Source organism: Trichomycterus rosablanca, chromosome 12 (assembly GCF_030014385.1).
Source record: "Trichomycterus rosablanca isolate fTriRos1 chromosome 12, fTriRos1.hap1, whole genome shotgun sequence".
NCBI classification, from domain to species: Eukaryota; Metazoa; Chordata; class Actinopteri; order Siluriformes; family Trichomycteridae; genus Trichomycterus; species Trichomycterus rosablanca.
Window position 1 is genome coordinate 17,080,122 of NC_085999.1, and position 16,869 is coordinate 17,096,990.

The 16,869-nt window shown below is 39.2% G+C and overlaps 1 long non-coding RNA gene across 2 annotated transcripts in view; it reads right to left on the bottom strand.

The window, feature by feature from the left end:
• The window catches only part of LOC134323980 (uncharacterized), a 140,225-nt gene that overhangs the window by 71,220 nt on the left and 52,136 nt on the right, over positions 1–16,869 (bottom strand). The window contains exons 2-3 of one of the 2 annotated variants that reach the window (XR_010014134.1): positions 14,079–14,161; positions 10,928–10,987 (exon numbers count right to left, since the gene is read on the bottom strand). This is a non-coding gene — a long non-coding RNA (uncharacterized LOC134323980). Of the gene's footprint in view, positions 1–10,927; positions 10,988–14,078; positions 14,162–16,869 lie in introns of those variants that run through there. The other variant, XR_010014133.1, reaches the window with a different exon arrangement.

The following is a 16,869-nucleotide window of genomic DNA, read 5'->3' on the forward strand; positions in this document are numbered from 1 at the left end:
TTCCTTAGTATATTTGCACCATGTAAAGTAGATACATCAAGTGCATGCTAAAATGATTTAACTTCTTCAAAGAAGTCTGGAAGCCTTGGAGCACAACCTCTGTTTCATTGCTGTTTAGCTTAGGAACATAATTCCCCATCCATGTTTGTTTTTACTTTATTCAGGCTAAGATAAAATGGCTGGACACTATAGCTGGGTTGAGGTGCTGTAATGAATATATATCTGGGTATCATAAGCATAACATGATAACCAAGACCATGCTAACAAGAGATTTCACCAAGGTTTGAAATATAAATAGAAAAAAATAGGTTTGCCCAGACAGAAATTTGAGAGATATGTATCAGAGAGGTACTGTAGGAATAAACCCACACAATTTATTGTAAGACATAAGAAGAATAATGCCTAGTTCACACTACACGATATTTTGCCCTGATTTTCGCTCGGCGACTGGATGGCGCTAGATTTGCGGGTTTGGGAGCAACTCGGTGTTTTCTCGGCAATCGAAACACGGCTCTCAATCGCTATATGTGAACTACTCAACAACTCGATCCGAGCGGCTCGCCGAGTGCCGAAGCGAGATTTCTAACATGTCAGATATCTGAATCAGAGTTGCCCGACTGGCAATGAGTGCTATGTCGAACAGCCAATGAGAACGCAAGATACGGTGTGAGGGGAAATGCAGGGGAGGAGGTGTAAAAAGGTGGGACAGGGGCATAATATAGTTTATATCAGAATACATCAGCAAACACACAAGCTTTACAGTATTTCTGACCTCATCGTTCTCTACAAAACACCAACACTGCATTGCAAAAATATTTATTAACCTCCAACTCACTATAGAAAAATCCATACTGTTCATGTAGCCAAATCCACTCAGATTCATTTATTTTTCCTCTTAGATTTTACGCTGCACATCAGACGTGGTATCGTTAAACCTTTCGTCACGTCTCGCATGTGTTTTTGTGACAGAACGTAGTTTGGGAGACCAGAGAAGCTCGCCTGCGATTTCAGTTGGTGATAGATCGTGTAGTGTGAAACCCCCGATCACCGATCAGTCGTGTAGTGTGAAAGCCACCCTAACTTGAAAGACTCCCGATTACAAGAAATCCAGTCGTGTAGTGTGAACTGTACAGTGACCTGACGATTTGGAAAGTCATGTAGTGTAAACTTGGCATAAGATGACCCACTAATTCATTCACCTTTAGTAACTAAGGTAAATCCAGACATTTTTTCCTAGAAAACTTGAAGCAAGTAATTGAAATGGAATCACTAATACTGAAATCAGGTAGATATTATAAATTCACAGTGTTGCAGCAGTCTAATTATGGTAGCCTACCACTGCTAACATTCAAGTCATCTTGATGAATCTTGATGAACCGTAGCGGTTTATCAAGATTCATCAATCGGTTCTAAACTTAGAATGTAATGTTATAATTCATAATAGTATAATTCTTTATACCAAACAAATCCTTTAAGAGTATTTTGACAGTTTATTCCAAGGGTCTAAGGGTGATCCTGCCTTATGATCTGCAACTGTTAAGAACCAGCAAATCGTGTTGCTAAAATTGCAGTTCTGCCCCCCACCTTTCTTGGAAGCATTAATGTAGACACTAATTAACTGCAAAGCATCAAGCAAAGGGCCTATTTAGCCAGCACAGTGCAGTACAAAGCAATCTACTCTTTCTTCCATTGCGGGTCCATAACACCTGGTTCGTTTTCCACAGTGATGCATGTGTGCAGCAGTCAGTGTGCACTGTCAAGGTCTTAATTGCATGTCACAGTAATCTGCTGGCTGGTTGGAGAAGCCTGTGACTGGTGTGTCTTAGAGAGATAATGACCTGACTGATAGAGGAGCACCGTGCACACCTGTCTCTCGCTTGTTGCCGCAGGATGAAAAAGAATTAGCATTTCATGTGGACTTTGATGTCGCCAGCATCGCAGCCACTGTGCAAGGGTTAGAAGCCCTTGATCTCACAAGGACATTTGAATAGCATTATGTGGCAGAACACAAGGTGAACTCACGGTGCAGAAAGATTTTCTGCACCTAGGGTGTTTTGATATTCTGTTTTAAAGAAACAGAGCTAAAAATATTGGCCGATTCAGATTTAAGTCTTGTTTATTCTTGGTAAGTGATTCTAGTTTGTAGTAGTGGGCAGAAGCACCAGTTATGTCTGCAGCATAAATGCCAGCAGCATAGATAAAGACAAGACTTTTTTACTCTTCTTTGTAGTAGTTAAATCTCAGCAGTATTTGAGAAGAATAAACATGAACATTCCATAATTACTAGCAGTAACAGAAACAGCATATTGCATACAATATCACAAAAACAAATAAAACAGGAACAAACTTTGATGCACAACCGTTGGTTCTCCAGTACTTTGCACACTTTGTCACCCGCTTGTACTCTATGGGACCCCCACTGACCCACTGAGTCATGACATCTGAAAGAGTGTTGTTGTATCTGGTAGCAAAAAATTACCAGTGGGCCCTTTAGGGCCTAGAAAGATTTTCTGCACCTAGGGTGTTTTGATATTCTGTTTTAAAGAAACATACAGCTGAAATATTGGCCTGTTTAGATTCAAGTCTTGTTTATTCTTGTAAGTGATTCTAGTTTGTAGTAGTGGGCAAACGCACCAAAAATGCCTTTTCAAGTAAAATGCCAGCAGCATAGATAAAGACAAGGCTTTTTTACTCTTCTTTGTAATAGTAAAATCTGAGCAGTGTTTGGGGGACAATAAATAAATAATAATAAAAAAAACACATAAACAATTCATAGTTACTAACAGAAACAGCCTATTGCATAAAATATCACAAAAATGCACAACTGTTTGTTCTCAACTACTCTGCACACCATGTCACCCTCTTGTACTCCATGGGACCCCCTCTGACCCACTGAACCATGACATCTAAAGGAGTGCTGTTGTATCTAGTACCAAGAAATTACCAGTGGGCACTTTAAATTCTCTCAACCTTACAAGTCGACCTTCTTCCATTGCTTTAAAGTCAAGTTTTAATGGACTGGAGTCAGCATGGGCACTATTACACAGAGGGGTTTGATGCATTGTGTGTTGTGACAACAGTACTGAAATAATTGCCAGTTTGAGCCTTGGTAGCCCTTCTGTTGTTCTGTATCAGACTCTGGGATTTATTAGTCAAGCTGTCAGCAATCCATGACTTGTTCCCTCTCTGACCACTGTCTGTGGTTACTTACCACGGCTGTGAGCACCCCTTGCTGTTTTGGATATAGTTCAAACCAGACGTCTGGCCATAACGATATGGTCCTTATGAGGTGTTTGTCAGCTCATAACTGCTGCATTCGAGACATGTACTGAGTAATCCCTGACTGTCACATTCACAATTTTTTACAAAATAGGCAGTACCATGCACATATATGGGAGGTGGGCATAATGTTTTTGCGATTATAAGTGATTACATAAAACTGGAGGAATAAATAATCAGTAAGAAAAAGCACATCTCATGTAATTTATTCCTGCTCATGATCCCCCCCCAATTTTCTCCCCCTAATCTAGTCATATTTACTTACACTCGCTGCGTTACGTTTTACCTTTACCCTCCACCGCTGACTGAGGAGCTTCACAACTGACACATTTCCCCTCCAACACGTGATCAGTACCGACTGCCTCTTTTTACCTGTACGAGGCGAGTTCATATGCGGATCAGCTTTGTGCACAGAGCGCCACACCATGATCAGCATTATTCCCCAACCCTGTGCAGGCGCCATCAATCAGCCAGCAGAGGTCGTAATTGCACCAGTTATGAGGAAACCTGGTCTGGCTTTCCCATCCCTAAACAACAGCCAATCGTTGTTCACATGGTCGCCCAGCCCAGCCAGATGGCAGAGCTGAGATTCGATACAATGTATTTGAAATCCCAGCTCTGGTGTGCTAGCGTTTTTTATCGCTGCACCACCTAAGTGTCATTCCTGCTCATTTGTAATTCAAAATAATTTACTCACTCACTCACTTTCTTAACCGCTTATCCAATTAGGGTCGCTGAAGGTGGAGCCTATCAAAGCTTTTCAATGGGCGCAAGGCACACAGTAACATCCTGGACGGAGCGCCAGTCCATCACTTGGCAGACACACATATACACACACCCATTCACCTATAGAGCAATTCAGTGTCTCCAATTAACCTGACTGCATGTTTTTGGACTGTGGGAGGACGAGCTTCTGGAGGAAATCCACGTGGACACAGGGAGAACATGCAAACTCCGCCTGGGGATCGACCCAGGACCTTCTTGCTGTGAGGCGACAATGCTACCCACTAAGCCACCATGCCCCTCATTCTTAATACAGTATAGTATTACAGTATAGTACAGTTCATGACATTGCAAACATTGTAATGATTGCACAGTACAATAATACAAATGAATCACACAACTTGGCCACTGAAACACAACTGGAAATGTTCTTTCTCTTTTGAGCAGGATGACAATTCAAGAAAATTGCGACAGTTTTAGACGACCCCGCTGCGGACAACTTTCTCGAATGATGCCTGCTGCTGGCCAGTGATGCATGACACCCCAATAGACTTAAAATAATTGTAGGTTATTTGTTGAAAGTGACAAATGACCTGCACCTGGGCAGAGTTCTGCAGCACATAATGGAAAGTTATGGGGTCACAGGGGGATGAGTGGAGGTGACTTTTGCTGTTGACCTTGACTATTCAGGGTAATGGAGGTAGCAGAAACCGCTCAAAGAAATGAGAGACCCCACTGCTATGGACAAGGTATAAAAAGAAAAGGTAAAGCGTTGACTATTTTTTACTTTAAAAGTATAATTTAAATCTATAGTATACTCTGTTTTTAGCCGTTATTAGTCTCCTGTTAAGTAAAAATGCTTCTTTACTCTCAGTGGCAGAGAAAATTACTGAATTGATTTAACACTAACTCATTTACTGCAAATGCACCCCGAAATGCCTCATCAATCAGCAGTAATAAGGCAACGATTTATTTCTCCAGTCAACATACCATGGTTTATTGTACAAGCTCAAATCAGAAAAAGTTGGGACAGTATGGAAAATGCAAATAAAATAAAAATGCAGTGTTCCTTACATTTACTTTGACTTTTATTTGATTGCAAACAGTTTGAACCCAAGATATTTCATGGTTTCTCTGCTCAACTTCATTTCATTTGTTAATATACCTCCATTCCTGCATTTCAGGTCTGCAACACATTCCAAAAAAAAAGTTGGGACGGGGGCAATTTAGGGCTAGTAATGAGGTGGAAAAACTAAATAATGAGGTGATGTCATATTGTGATTGTAATCATGATTTGGTACAAAAGCAGCATCCAGGAAAGGCTGAGTCTTTGTTGAGCAAAGATGATCAGAGGATCTCCAGTTTGTCAAAAAATGCGTGAGAAAATTATTGAAAGATTCAAAGAAAGATTGGAAGAGATTTGCATATTTCTCCCTCTACAGTGCATAATATCATTAAACGTTAATTAAGCTTAAGCTGAACGCCTGTGATCTTCGATCCCTCAGACGGCACTGCATCAAGAACCGCCACTCAACAATAGCTGATATAACCACATGGGTGAGGGATTACTTTGGCAAACCTTTGTCAAGCTCTACAATACAGAGTTACATGCACAAATGCCACTTAAAACTTTACTGTGCAAAAAAGAAGCCTTATGTTAACCATGTCCAGAAGCAGCGTCAACTTCTCTGGGCTCAGAAGCATCTAGGATGGACCATCACATAGTGGAAACATGTATTGTGATCAGATGAATCAGCGTTCCAGGTCTTTTTTGGAAAAAATGGACGCCGTGTGCTCAGAACCAAAGACGAAAAGAACCATCCAGACTGTTATCAGCAACAAGTCCAACAGCCAGGGTGAGTAATGGTATGGGGCAGTGTCACTGTCCTTGGCAAAGGTCATTTACACTTCTGTGATGGCAGCATTAATGCAGAAAAGTACACTGAGATCTTAGAGCAACATATGCCGCCTTCAAGACGTCATCTTTTCCAGGGACGTTCATGCATTTTTCAACAAGACAATGCAAAAACACATGCTGCACACAAAAGCATGGCTACAGAAGAAGAGGGTATGGGTACTGGACTGGCCTGCCTGCAGTCCTGACCTGTCCACAATAGAGAATTTTAAAAACGAAAAATGCAATGACGACCCCGTACTGTTGCACATCTTAAGACGTGTTTGCAGGAAGAACGAGACAAAATAAAAGCTGAAACACTAAATCACTAGGTATCCAAAACGTCTTTTAAGTGTGGTGAAAAGGAATGGTAACATTACAAAGTGGTAAATGCTTTACTGTCCCAACCTTTTTTGGAATGTGTTGCAGGCCTGAAATGCAGGAACTGATGTTTATTAATAAATGAAATAAAGTTGACGAGACATTATTTGCATTTTCCATGCTGTCCCAACTTTTTCTGATTAATTTCTTTCTATGTTGCATGGTTGCCCTTATGACTATAAGGGAAGAACAACTTCAAATTGGTGAATTCAGGTGTTGTCAGTGTGATTAATAAAACAAAAAAGTAATTTGCACACATTCAAGTTTAAGAAATGGACATCATGAACAGATTGTGTAAACATGTTATATCAAAATACAATTTTCATCACAGAATTACTTCTACAGGCAAAAGTCAGTATTCACTGTGACCTCTCTTTGCACTAAGCACATCTTGAACTCTTCTGGGAGACTGTCCTAAAGTTTTCTAAGCTAGGCTGTTCTTTCAGCCTTTCTCAGAGTTCTTCTTTAGATTTAAGCTGTCTTTTATCTCTGTCTCTGTCAAGGTGATCCCATACTGCCTTTAAAATATTCAGGTCTGGACTGTGCAGGCCAGTCCATGACTGTCAGTGTTTTATCAGGTGTTTTTCTCTCCAAATATGATTTCACTGCATTAGCAGAGTGTATGAGATCGTTATCATGCTGAACAATAAAACCTATTCCAATCAGACGCTTTCCAAATGGAATGGCATTATGAATTAACACTTGTCTTTATTCCTGATCCCAGTAACTTAGATTATATCGCCAACACCACTGGCAGACATGCCGCATTAAACCAGAACAGACCTTTTACCAGGTTTCACTGAAGGCCAAAAACACTTATTCAACTCTTCAACTTCTTTTCCCATATTGTCTACGAGTGCACCCAAAAATTTCAAACTGTTACCCTATAATACTCTTTCCCACTAAATTTTATTTGATACAATAGGTATGTAATACTCAACCATGTCTTGCACAAGTCTGGTGTAACTGCCATTTTGGCATGAAATAGTACACGTGTCAAACTCAAGCCCGCCACGTCATTTTATGTGGCCCGCAAGAGTGTTTTAAAATACACTGTTAAATCGTACATAAACTGCTTCTCCCATGATGCATGCCGATTTTGTGACCCGCAAAGTGACTGCATTCCACCACTAAATGGCAGTGTTTTCAAATCGCGTTTAACTGAGGCAGTTTTCCAACAAGTGATGTTGAGAAACATTTACAAATAATCCCAAAATGTACAAGAAGAGAAAATTGAAACAGAAGGAAGGTAATTTGATGAAAGATGGGAAAGTGAATACAAGTTTGTGCTTTAAGAAGAAATACTGGTACGTCTCTTGTGTTATGAGGCTGTGTCTGTGGTAAAGGAGTACAATATAAATGTAGATATACATTATAAATATACAGTATAAATTTGGCATTTTGACACCAAGCACAGAATTTAGCCTCCAAGAAAAACAACAAATTGTCCAAGACTTAAAAGGCAGACTGCAATCACAGCAGGATACGTTACAATCGGCCCTTTGAGTGCCACCATAATGCAGATGTGGCCCTCTGTGAAAATGAGTTTGACACCCCAGCTAAAGATATCCATTCCATTTACAGCATTAATTATTTACTCATTAATGCTGCACACAAATTTCCTGTGTTTGTTTGGGTTGTATTCTAATAAAAAGACTGAGAAATACTTATATATATTCATAATACCATTGCTAAAACAATACGTCTAAGGGTGGCCTGAGACTTTTGCACAGTACTATATATTATATACTGTATAAAAAAGATGATGGTGATAGCCAATACCTCTGGTTAAATCCTTATATTGTGCTTGAGGTGTGGCTGGGAGTCTAAAGTACAAAGATGAGCAACATTTATGTCGTTAAGCTGTTGTAAAATGTTGTAAGCAGATAAGTAACAACAATTAGCACAGAATGGAGGTTCCAAAGTCCAACACCAAGTGTGATGTAACTAGAGTAGTATAAAGGGAGGCCAACAGTTCTGTTCCTTGTTCTTCTTCAGATACACGGTAATCGTTGTTTTCTTTTATCATTTTACCACAACAATGACATGCTAATTTCAGGTAACTGTTAGGTTTCTCACAATTTGGTTACTGTTTTGCTAATGTATTCAGAACAGTGTCTTTCAGATGGAAATAACAAATAATTCTTTTTTCAGTGTAATAGCAAAATCAAGCATGGCTTTTTTCTTTTTTTTTTTTTTAAAGTTAGTTATGCCTCTTGAAAGAAGGTACAGGCCACCAGCACTATGAACTTGTGGAGATAATTAATACACTCGCTTCTTTCCTGAAGGAGAAATAGAGCAGATTTTCTAAATAATTGTTTCACATCCCCAGGAGTATTTCGTCTACCCCTCGTTGAGTGACCTACATGCAAATACAATGTCAGGCATGTGAAAACGGAGCTGGATATAAACTGCATGTGAAAGGAGAACAGACAGACCTATAAACCTACAGAATTGATTTACTCATGCTGCAAATTAAGAACAAAGGACTAAGGGTGTCTGAAGAAATGATTCACTGTTGGCTGAGCGGTTTGGTAGGTCTGTGATATCATACATGACAAACGGCTACTTAGAACCAAGGGAGGCAACGTATTTAGCAATGGTTTGAATTTTATAAGTGATGATGGGCTCATGGTGATTTTAAGATCAGTTTCTACATGCAAGGATAGCATGAAACAGTCAGAGTACTATTGTTGTACTATTTCTACAAATAACTCACTATTAAACCCTAAAAGTGAAATTTTCTCTTATGTTGAATAGACATGATAGACCATGTACAGCAAAGTATCTCACCCAGACACAATGCACCATCTCACCTATATGATTCTTACTCGGTGACTATAATTCAGCATAAATCATTATCATTTCATATAATTCACATCATTAGTTTGAGACCTGCCCTTAGCTCATACCTCAAAAACAATCAATCACCTCTAGGTGAACTCTATTACAATAAAGTGGATAGGAAACCAAATAAGTGTGTCCTGACTACCCACCTCAATGATTATTGATACTTTAGTGTGTAGGACCTTAGTACTGACACATATTTTCTTTTTAAACATAGTAATCATTAACTAGGGTGACCATATTTAGCTTTTTCAAAAGAGGACACTTGTGGTAAGATGGCAGTATGGGGCAAACGGACACCTGCACAAGGGGGTGTTTAAATATTTGACAAATGCATCAATAATGCAACTATGTTATCGAACTTTAATAAATAAATAGCAACTTTTTAACAAGACAACTAACAAATGCCTTTATAATCAGATGATCTTATTCCCTTTCGTTCAGTGTTTGGCTCTAAACAATAAAAAAAAAAAAACTAATTAAATAGTTTATCAGTAGAGCTATTTTGCCAGAATGTGGTGATATAATTGCGTTGACAATAAACTCTATCTTAGTACACACATTTGGAAATGTTAACGCTGTTACAGAATCAGGGAAATACTTTTTTAACAAGGCAGACTTGCAGTCTATTGATCTGTAGCTGTTGTGATGCTACATCACCACTCCCCACTGCACATCGACGGCTCATCTGTTGAGATCGTCAAGAGCACCAAATTTCTCGGTGTTCATCTGGAGGAGAATCTCACCTGGACCCTTAACACCAGTTCCATCACCAAGAAAGCCCAGCAGCGTCTCTACTTTTTGAGAAGACTGAGGAAAGCTCATCTGCCACCCCCCATTCTCACCACGTTCTACAAAGGAACAATCGAGAGCATCCTGAGCGGCTGCATCACTGTCTGGTTCGGAAATTGTACTGCGTCGGACCGCAAGACTCTCCAGCGAGTAGTGAGGACAGCTGAAAAGATCATCGGGGTCGCTCTTCCATCTCTCACGGACATTTTTAACACCCGCTGCATCCGCAAAGCTCTCAGCATTGTGGACGATCCAACACATCCATCACATGGACTTTTTACTTTGCTCCCGTCTGGGAGACGATACCGCAGCATCCGGACTAACACAACCAGACTGTGTAACAGTTTTATCCCTCAAGCAATCAGACTCCTAAACTCAGTACTGTAACAATTTCCTCCGGAAATTTTCTGCTGCCACACACTGATCTGTATTGACTATGTTACTTGCATTTTTGACTATGTTACTTGTATTTTTGCACACCTCCTGGAAATGCACAATAATTTCTGCACCTTACTTGTATTTTGCACCTTATTTACTTTTTAGGCACCTTATCTGCATTGCCAATTTTACGCTGCTAATGTACAACATGTCACTACCTCATGAACCATTGTGCCATCTATTCACCATCATGTACTAACACTTGTCTTTAGTCCTGTCTTCTAATTACTTGTTTAGATTAGGGATAATTAGGAATATCTTTTGTAGTTATTTATTATAGGATTTTTTGTATTTATTGTTGTATTTGCACTGTTTTGTATTGTCTTGCACTTTTTGTACCGTGTTACACCGTGATCCTAGAGGAACGCTGTTTCGTTTCAATATGTACTTGTATGTAGCTGAAATGACAATAAAACCTCTCTGACTCTGACTCTGACTCTGACATGGTTTGAAATGCAAAAACTCCCTCTGCAGCAGTAAAAGCATCTTTTGTTTTACTCGGTCTCACAAAATAGTTCATTTACCTCACAAACTCTCTTTCCTTTAGCTGCAGTTTTTTTTTTTTTTTTTTTTTGCTGAACTAGCACCTTTATTAGATACTTTGCAGGTCATGCATTCTGCTTCCCAGGGATCCTGACCGAGACAAAAACACAGAAATTCTTTCTGTGAATTTTCATTTACACATCAGCATTTTTTTAAGAGAAGTGAGAGAAGGCAAGACCTAAAGAGAAAGGTTAGATCAGAGCAAAAATGCACAAAGAATAGCATCTGCAGACTACAAAAGCTGAATCCCAGACATTTTTGGCCATTTAGAAATCCCCAACTCATCTTTAGGTCCAAAAAAAGAGGACATATGGTCATTCTACGATAACAAATAATAAATTTTAAACATTGCCTAAAATGCTACTTTAAAGGCATTGCTGAGCACTATTTAACTCAACTTCAACAACTCAAGATCACCCCACCCTTTTCCCAGCACTGGACTCTTCGTTTCAAATATGTATATATTTACATATAGAATATATAGGTTTTTTATTACAGTGTATCACAAAAGTGAGTACACCCCTCACATTTCTGCAAATATTTCATTATATCTTTTCATGGGACAACACTATAGACATGAAACTTGGATATAACTTAGAGTAGTCAGTGTACAGCTTGTATAGCAGTGTAGATTTACTGTCTTCTGAAAATAACTCAACACACAGCCATTAATGTCTAAATAGCTGGCAACATAAGTGAGTACACCCCACAGTGAACATGTCCAAATTGTACCCAAATGTGTCGTTGTCCCTCCCTGGTGTCATGTGTCAAGGTCCCAGGTGTAAATGGGGAGCAGGGCTGTTAAATTTGGTGTTTTGGGTACAATTCTCTCATACTGGCCACTGGATATTCAACATGGCACCTCATGGCAAAGAACTCTCTGAGGATGTGAGAAATAGAATTGTTGCTCTCCACAAAGATGGCCTGGGCTATAAGAAGATTGCTAACACCCTGAAACTGAGCTACAGCATGGTGGCCAAGGTCATACAGCGGTTTTCCAGGACAGGTTCCACTCGGAACAGGCTTCGCCAGGGTCGACCAAAGAAGTTGAGTCCACGTGTTCGGCGTCATATCCAGAGGTTGGCTTTAAAAAATAGACACATGAGTGCTGCCAGCATTGCTGCAGAGGTTGAAGACGTGGGAGGTCAGCCTGTCAGTGCTCAGACCATACGCCGCACACTGCATCAACTCGGTCTGCATGGTCGTCATCCCAGAAGGAAGCTGACGCACAAGAAAGCCCGCAAACAGTTTGCTGAGGACAATCAGTCCAAGAACATGGATTACTGGAATGCCCTGTGGTCTGACGAGACCAAGATAAACTTGTTTGGCTCAGATGGTGTCCAGCATGTGTGGCGGCGCCCTGGTGAGAAGTACCAAGACAACTGTATCTTGCCTACAGTCAAGCATGGTGGTGGTAGCATCATGGTCTTGGGCTGCATGAGTGTTGCTGGCACTGGGGAGCTGCAGTTCATTGAGGGAAACATGAATTCCAACATGTACTGTGACATTCTGAAACAGAGCATGATCCCCTCCCTTCGAAAACTGGGCCTCATGGCAGTTTTCCAACAGGATAACGACCCCAAACACAACCTCCAAGATGACAACTGCCTTGCTGAGGAAGCTGAAGGTAAAGGTGATGGACTAAACCCAATTGAGCACCTGTGGCACATCCTCAAGTGGAAGGTGGAGGAGTTCAAGGTGTCTAACATCCACCAGCTCCGTGATGTCATCATGGAGGAGTGGAAGAGGATTCCAGTAGCAACCTGTGCAGCTCTGGTGAATTCCATGCCCAGGAGGGTTAAGGCAGTGCTGGATAATAATGGTGGTCACACAAAATATTGACACTTTGGGCACAATTTGGACATGTTCACTGTGGGGTGTACTCACTTATGTTGCCAGCCATTTAGACATTAATGGCTGTGTGTTGAGTTATTTTCAGAAGACAGTAAATCTACACTGCTATACAAGTTGTACACTGACTACTGTAAGTTATATCCAAGTTTTATTTCTATAGTGTTGTCCCATGAAAAGATATAATAAAATATTTGCAGAAATGTGAGGGGTGTACTCACTTTTGTGATACACTGTATATTGTTGTAATTACCACACTGATGTATAATAGTAATTGCATCACATGGCTAATATTTACTTTTTTTTATAACTTTCTTATTTTTATTTTATTCTACTCTATTTTACTTACTCTATTTACTGTACTTACACTGTACTGGAGCTGCTGTTACACTCGAATTTTCCCAATGGGGATCAATAAAGGAATCTTATCTTATTTTATTTGTGCTTATACAGTCCTACTATTTACACTCTTTACATCAATGCCTGCATAAAGTCCTACAATGGAATGCACCAACTAGCTATTAATCAGGTCAATCAAAAGTAAATCTGGGAGTGGCATTGAGTTTCAAAGTTTTTTTTCCATAAGGATGTATGTGGAAACCTGCGTTCCATGGTCCCATATATTTTAGGCTTATGTAAAATAATGGGGTTAAAAATCAATAAAAATACAATAAAATCTGCACTTTACCTTTACTTTATTGTTTTCTTATGCTTCTTAATCGTGTAGATGCTTGATCTGGAATACGGTATTCCGTTCAGTAAAGGCACATTCACAGGAGAAGCGGAAAAATAGCTTTTGTGCTGGTTGTGCCGTTATTTCCTATGGAGTGTGCCAGTGCACAAAGCTTAACGTGACTTATTGTACTAGCACAGTGAGTGAGGTATTTCATTAGTGGAGAGAATTTATGAGCAGTAATAATTAAGAGAGGTTTAGTGTTTCTTTGTCGCTTTTTTAATACATTAAGTCATGTTTTTTTTTTTATGAAAAGCTGATTGGTACAATTTCTCAGCACACCGAGCTATAACACAAGTTACAACAAAAGTGAAACAGGAGAAAAATCCAGCTAAACACAGATACATGTGGACGCTTTCAAAATGAATTTGAAGGTTATTACACACAAATGCAGATTAGTCTCATATTCACACTTTGATGACATTTTACTGAGCAGCTGTTTGTTGTTCATTTGAAATTAAATAAATACATTAAAAAAAAGGCTGAACACTGAGTTTAAGGGTACAAATTTCTCGGTTTTAAAGATTTTTAGTTTTGGGGAGCACATTAATCTAGTCAGACATAATTAATTTATCAGTAGGTAGTGCACTGTTTTACCTTGATCATCGTTGTGGTGAGTCAGGATCCTTTCTCTGAACTGCAGTACACCAATCCATCACAGGGCATTACACGTTCACACCCTGTGCCAAAAGGAAAACATGTTGTCATATTTCAAAATTGCTAATTTAATCAGTTTGCAGTTTGTTTATAGTCTGCAGTAAACTGGTGATTTAGTTATTTACTCATTATTTAACTGGCTCTTGAGCTGCCAGCTCCATACTTAGCTACAGCACCACCATCACTGCCAGCTACTCCTGTCTTTTCAAAAATGTGTACAAGTGAATTTAAGTTAATTGTTCGTTAGTTTAGTGGTGATGTAACAACAATGAGTTCTATTAAAGAAAAGACTAGAAATTTTACATTAAAATTATTCATCTAAATAAATTAAGAAACAGTGTTGTTTATTTACTCTTTGTATTGTACATAAAATGAAAACTTGATCCCAATTAATTCTCTTATGACGATAGTTTACTGTATGATATTTATATTATATCAGTGCAATATCATTGCAATGTTAAAGACTCTAGTAAGAGCCACACTTCAGAAATATATACTGTAAATTAAGCATTATAAAGGTCATTTTCTGTCATTTGTTAGTGCTGAGAAGGTATGATGATATGTCAGAGGAGTCGCTTGAGGGAATCAAGCAGCTCTTCATCATCAACCTTTTCTTTCTGCTGCACACTATCACCTTGCTCAACATTTGCATGCCTGAAAATCTGTTAAAGAGGATGATGAAACCATCTGTGGTGAAATACTGAGCAACTGTGTGCAGTTTTAATGCTTCACAATATGTCTCCCAAAGTTCTTTAACCTAAAAATAACTTTTGATAACTGGTGGTTTGGTGGTTTGGTGGGTAGCACAAGTCACCTCACAGCAAGAAGGTCCTGGGTTTGATTCCCAGGTGGAGTGGTCTGGGTCCTTTCTGTGTGGAGATTGCATGTTCTCCCAGTGTCTGTGTGGGTTTTAAATCTTGTGTAACCAGTAACTACCTGTCATGTCATGAATGTAACCAAAGTGTGTAAAACATGACATTAAAACCCTACTAAATAAATAAATAAATAAAATCCTAATAAAATAAATAAGTAAATAGATACATTTGATAATTGTGCTGGTCTAATGAAGAGAACCAATTTACATACTGTAATTTGAAACTGCTGACTATCATGTATTGAGACAACCAGCTTGCATATTACTTCTGGGCAGCAATAAAAGTAACAATATAGGTTACAAATAACACCATGAAGAATTATGAAGACTATACGCATCACATATTGTAGTTATATAATATATACACACACAGTGGAACCTCAATTTAATGAAGCCTCCCGACAAAATAAAGCCTATCACTCACGTAAACAGAGAGACGTGCTTCGGCTAGTGGACAATTACTGAACTACTGGTCTTGGTATGCTTCTCGTGGGACATTTGGTTTTGCAGATTTTGTCTGTTAAATCCGAAATCAGTTAAATGGAGGTCCGTTAAATTGAGGGTCCACTGTATATATATGAAATCCATTTGCTGATTTTCGAAACAAGAAATTGCTGATGTGAGCACAGATTTGGCATTAGATGGTAAAAAGCTGATTCTTGTAATATGATGTACACATTTAATGTGGTACACAGTGCTATAAAATGTGGGTATTTTAAGTTAAAATAAATAGAAAATACAGATGTCAAGTGTGTTATTAAATATTAATAAGGCATTAATGCCACATTAGATTTGCGTTTGTATGTGGGACATCCAATTGTGTGGAAGATGTGAATGAAAATGCAGCTTGGGTTTTTAAATGCATCAACAAATGTCAATGTGTCTACATTTTGTTGATGAAAGACAACATGTACCGGATCTGTGAATGGAAGCCATACACAAAGAGAATAAATGTCTATGGATTGTAAAATCAATGACAATAGATGTAATGAATATATTCATTTAGTCATTAATCTTTCAGTTTCTGCTTTGTTCTTATAGAGTGACGGTAGGTCTGGAGCCCATTTTGGAAACACTGGTTTGATCGCTTCTAAACTTAATTATTAATTTATTTATCTGTAGTAACTGCTTTATCAGCAGGGAACAAATTCATGGCAGAGCATCACTTACTAAAAAAAAAAAAAAGGAAAAACAAAACTCGGAGCTGCCGAACCACCTACTGACATGCTTTAGGAAGAAACATGCCAAATATACTACAGTATATACTACTGAATAATCTATATACACTGACCAGGCATAACATTATGAGCACTGACAGGTGAAGTGAATAATACTGATTACCTCTTACAGCACATGTTAGTGGGTGGGATACATTAGGCAGCAAGCGTAAAGATTTGAGTGAGATTGACAAGGGCCAGATTGTGATGGCTAGACGACTGGGTCACAGCATCTCCAAAACTGCAGCTCTTGTGGGGAGTTCCCGGTCTGCAGTGGTCAGTATCTATCAAAAGTGGTCCAAGAAAGGAACAGTGGTGAACCGGCAACAGGGTCATGGGCGGCCAAGGCTCATTGATGCACGTTGGAAGCGAAGGCTGGCCTGTGTGGTCGGATCCAACAGACGAGCTACTGTAGCTCAAATTGCTGAAAAAGTTAATGCTGGTTCTGATAGAAAGGTGTCAGAATACACAGTGCATCACAGTTGCAGGGCTGTTTTGGCAACAAAAAGGGGACCAACACAATATTAGGAAAGTGGTCATAATGTTATGCCTGATCGGTGTACTTCTTACAGTCACTATAGGCCCCATCAAACCTGGTTTTATTCATCATAGCTGTTTTGTGCTGATCAGGATGACAGTG